Below are 5000 nucleotides of genomic sequence, written 5' to 3' on the forward strand. Positions count from 1 at the left end.
CAAACTACATTGCCGTCTGGCCCAGAAACGACACCTCCATCTGCAGGAATCCAACGGAACTACACCAACCATACTGCCAAACCACAGCATCGCCATCTATGACAATGTGACGAAACCACATGCAATAGCCCCATCTACGCGAATCGGACGACACTACGTCCACCATGTCGCGCGCAACACGAAAACTAAATACCGCCATCTGCAAGTCTCCCGAAACATGACCTGCTGCACCGACGATACCGCCATCTATGAGACGCCACCCCGACTACGACATCGCTAGGTCCCACAGTACCCATTTTCCGACGCCACCCACAAAGCCTGCATAATCTGTCCACCACAGGAACCCGAACGCCAGTGCCTGCGTCGCACGAAGTAGTCAACCGACAATCACTCCACCCGCACCCGCACGTGCCCCACCCCAACCGCCGAAATCGCAACTCCAGCGGATGAACGGCGGACTCTTCCCGCACTCGTACGTTGCAATCCACCCCTATATCTTGCGTTTCACGAAGAGTTATATCCAATATGCCAAATTCCCGCTGTCCCTATACATGCTGTAAGTCTGTGCACACAATATGAACCACACATCAGCGAGACACTCTATCACACATTACTCTCTGCCTGTAACAGACACAGATACAATATGTAAGCACCAGCATGGACCAACGTCCGGTGCATCCTCTCCGCCACAGTACACCATCCACACTATGATAACCACACCAGGGGGTCCAATTCTAAAATAGAATATCCCACCCGTCCGACATCCACAATTGCTCAGATAAGCCACCAACACCCACACATGTCCTACACAGGGGTGCACCCAACACCACCACACTGCCTCCTGTTACGGCACAGAAACAATGGCAGGAATGAATCACACAGGTCTGCCGCTCCCTTGCCGCAACCACAGACGCGGCGCGCCTCCAGTCACGAGCGAAAAGCGCATCCTGACGAGACATAACTGCTGTGACATACTGAAGCTGCCTCAGACATTCACTTACAATGATCACTACCAACGAACCTCGGCCCCCCCCCCCCCAACACACTCTCTTACCACGTTGTGTACTGTAATCCAACCCATTTCGCACCTTAACCTAACCCATTTTGCACCTTAACTTAACCAAATTCGTAACGCAATTTGTACCGCAATGTAACGCAATGTGTACCGCAATGTAACGCAATGTGTACCGCAATGTAACGCAATGTGTACCGCAATGTACCGCAATGTGTACCGCAATGTACCGCAATGTGTACCGCAATGTGTAACGCAATGTGTAACGCAATGTGTACCGCAATGTGTACCGCAATGTGTAACGCAATGTGTACCGCAATGTGTAACGCAATGTGTACCGCAATGTGTAACGCAATGTGTACCGCAATGTAACGCAATCTGTACCGCAATGTAACGCAATTTGTACCGCAATGTAACGCAATTTGTACCGCAATGTAACGCAATTTGTACCGCAATGTAACGCAATTTGTACCGCAATGTAACGCAATTTGTACCGCAATGTAACGCAATTTGTACCGCAATGTAACGCAATTTGTACCGCAATGTAACGCAATTTGTACCGCAATGTAACGCAATTTGTACCGCAATGTAACGCAATTTGTACCGCAATGTAACGCAATTTGTACCGCAATGTAACGCAATTTCTACCTTAACCTAACCCACGTTGTGCCTTAACCTAACCCACGTTGTGCCTTAACCTAACCCACGTTGTGCCTTAACCTAACCCACGTTGTGCCTTAACCTAACCCACGTTGTGCCTTAACCTAACCCACGTTGTGCCTTAACCTAACCCACGTTGTGCCTTAACCTAACCCACGTTGTGCCTTAACCTAACCCACGTTGTGCCTTAACCTAACCCACGTTGTGCCTTAACCTAACCCACGTTGTGCCTTAACCTAACCCACGTTGTGCCTTAACCTAACCCACGTTGTGCCTTAACCTAACCCACGTTGTGCCTTAACCTAACCCACGTTGTGCCTTAACCTAACCCACGTTGTGCCTTAACCTAACCCAAGTTGTGCCTTAACCTAACCCAAGTTGTGCCTTAACCTAACCCAAGTTGTGCCTTAACCTAACCCAAGTTGTGCCTTAACCTAACCCAAGTTGTGCCTTAACCTAACCCAAGTTGTGCCTTAACCTAACCCAAGTTGTGCCTTAACCTAACCCAAGTTGTGCCTTAACCTAACCCAAGTTGTGCCTTAACCTAACCCACGTTGTGCCTTAACCTAACCCAAGTTGTGCCTTAACCTAACCCACGTTGTGCCTTAACCTAACCCACGTTGTGCCTTAACCTAACCCACGTTGTGCCTTAACCTAACCCACGTTGTGCCTTAACCTAACCCACGTTGTGCCTTAACCTAACCCACGTTGTGCCTTAACCTAACCCACGTTGTGCCTTAACCTAACCCACGTTGTGCCTTAACCTAACCCACGTTGTGCCTTAACCTAACCCACGTTGTGCCTTAACCTAACCCACGTTGTGCCTTAACCTAACCCACGTTGTGCCTTAACCTAACCCACGTTGTGCCTTAACCTAACCCACGTTGTGCCTTAACCTAACCCACGTTGTGCCTTAACCTAACCCACGTTGTGCCTTAACCTAACCCACGTTGTGCCTTAACCTAACCCACGTTGTGCCTTAACCTAACCCAAGTTGTGCCTTAACCTAACCCAAGTTGTGCCTTAACCTAACCCAAGTTGTGCCTTAACCTAACCCAAGTTGTGCCTTAACCTAACCCAAGTTGTGCCTTAACCTAACCCAAGTTGTGCCTTAACCTAACCCAAGTTGTGCCTTAACCTAACCCAAGTTGTGCCTTAACCTAACCCAAGTTGTGCCTTAACCTAACCCACGTTGTGCCTTAACCTAACCCACGTTGTGCCTTAACCTAACCCACGTTGTGCCTTAACCTAACCCACGTTGTGCCTTAACCTAACCCACGTTGTGCCTTAACCTAACCCACGTTGTGCCTTAACCTAACCCACGTTGTGCCTTAACCTAACCCACGTTGTGCCTTAACCTAACCCACGTTGTGCCTTAACCTAACCCACGTTGTGCCTTAACCTAACCCACGTTGTGCCTTAACCTAACCCACGTTGTGCCTTAACCTAACCCACGTTGTGCCTTAACCTAACCCACGTTGTGCCTTAACCTAACCCAAGTTGTGCCTTAACCTAACCCACGTTGTGCCTTAACCTAACCCAAGTTGTGCCTTAACCTGCTCTGTAATTGGCATATGACACGTTACATTAATCCAGTGTTGTCTAACCACAACCCTCTGAATATAGTTCGCTACTCGCACCGCCCACCCTCTTGTGTATCGTTTCATGTTCAACACTTCGCAAGTGTTGCTTACTTTTTACATGCTCCCGCTGTACACTGTAATGTGGACGACTGCAGGATGTACATCGCCCCCACCCTCCCCCCTGCCTTCGCACGCTGGTCGTTCAGGTGCTTGCGTGTTCAATGCCCTTCGCAGCTGTTCACTGGCATTCGCATGTCGAAGCGCTCAGTCTACGTCGTGGTACGGCCTGTGTCCACTGTCCGCTGATGTCGTAAGCTTAACCCTCACATTGTACTGCACATAGGTCCGTATGTACTGCATGATACGCTGTGGCACATGTGTGACCGTACAACGACTGCGCCCAACAACAGCGAACCATACGGTCCAAATGTTGTGCACTCAGCCACGTGCCGTCTCCCCATAACAGCTACATTGCAGTGTGGTACGCCATAGAGACGTGTGGGATTAACGGACGCCCTGGATGGCGATCAGCATGAGCCGTCTGTTGATGTAGTGGCGCGTGTATTCAAACGTAGTCGTCTCTTCTCACACAGTGTGATAGCATGGTGCACCGCGTTCCACATCTGCGACATGGTACAGATGCTGGTTGACAGTCGGTCTCGTAATGGACATCGCATACGTAGGGGGCCACCTCCCACGTGTTCTCTAGTCGTGCACATTTTGTTGCGTGTATGTGGGCAGACGTAGTGTGTCGTGACACCTAACAGACAGGTATGCAATAATCGTTGCATTTGCAAACTGGGATGGACGTCTACGTTTGCTGGTGACGTTACGCAAATGAACAACTGGTAAACCCATTGTGGTGCGGTTGTTGTTGCTGGAGGTAAATCAGTAAGGGCAAATCTGTGTGTGAAGCGATACGCGGCGGTGGCTGGGTGGGACCGTCCCCGGCCGGTGAGGGGGGGCCGCCCGGCGTGCTGGCCGCGCGGTGCGTGGGCGCACGCGCTACAGCCGGCTGGTGGGGGCGCCCAGTGGCAGGCGCGCCGGCCGACGGACGCGGCAGGCGGCGCAGCTGCGCGCCGGGGCACCCTGCGCGCGGCGCCGGGCGGCCAAAGTGGGTCCTCGCGGGCCCGGTGCGAAGCGCGGTGGACATCTGCAGTGTGCTGGTCCGACTGAGGACTGTGTGCGTTGAGGATGCGCCGCCGCCCGGCACTCGGCGCCGCGACGCCGTCTGCTGCTCGGTCGCCCCAGCGGTTCTCGCTGGTGGTTTGTATCGCAGTTGTGCAGACGTGTTGGCACGTGCGCTGTGCTGGGAGAGTTCGCTTCGGCACCCACGTGGGGCCTTTGCCCTTCTGTGGCGCTGGCGTTGGAGCTGCCGGTCACCGTAGGTGGCGCGTGTTGTCTCCCGCCGGCAATGCCACGACAGCACGCTCCCGGGCCTCTGTCGGCAGCGGCAAGCTCAGTTGGGAGCACGGGTGGTCGCACCTAAAGCGTCTACTCGCCTAACTCCGGGCGATTGCGCCTCTCTCGAACCCGACCAAGTACTTAGGACGGCGCTGCGCGCCGCCGGGACCTGAGAGGGTTTCGAGGTGTATTGTGCAGGGGAGCTCAGCCTCCTCCTGTTTGCAGAATAATTGAGCGGACGCTTGCGTGTTCGCGCGGGCCCCTGGGACACACTCCCGGGCGGCCGGCTGCTCAGCTCTAGTTGACGCAGCTCCCTGGTTGATCCTGCCAGTAGTCATATG

The 5000-nt window shown here is 53.1% G+C and overlaps 1 non-coding gene across 1 annotated transcript in view; it reads left to right on the forward strand.

Moving 5' to 3' along the window:
* The first annotated feature begins 4970 nt into the window (after positions 1-4970).
* LOC126134083 (small subunit ribosomal RNA) overlaps positions 4971-5000 on the forward strand; it is a 1926-nt gene continuing 1896 nt past the window's right edge. Inside the window, exon 1 of the ribosomal RNA XR_007527599.1 lies at positions 4971-5000. This exon is cut by the window's right edge and continues 1896 nt beyond it. This is a non-coding gene — a ribosomal RNA (small subunit ribosomal RNA).

The sequence above is a fragment of the Schistocerca cancellata genome, unplaced genomic scaffold, assembly GCF_023864275.1.
Source record: "Schistocerca cancellata isolate TAMUIC-IGC-003103 unplaced genomic scaffold, iqSchCanc2.1 HiC_scaffold_599, whole genome shotgun sequence".
Taxonomy (NCBI): domain Eukaryota; kingdom Metazoa; phylum Arthropoda; class Insecta; order Orthoptera; family Acrididae; genus Schistocerca; species Schistocerca cancellata.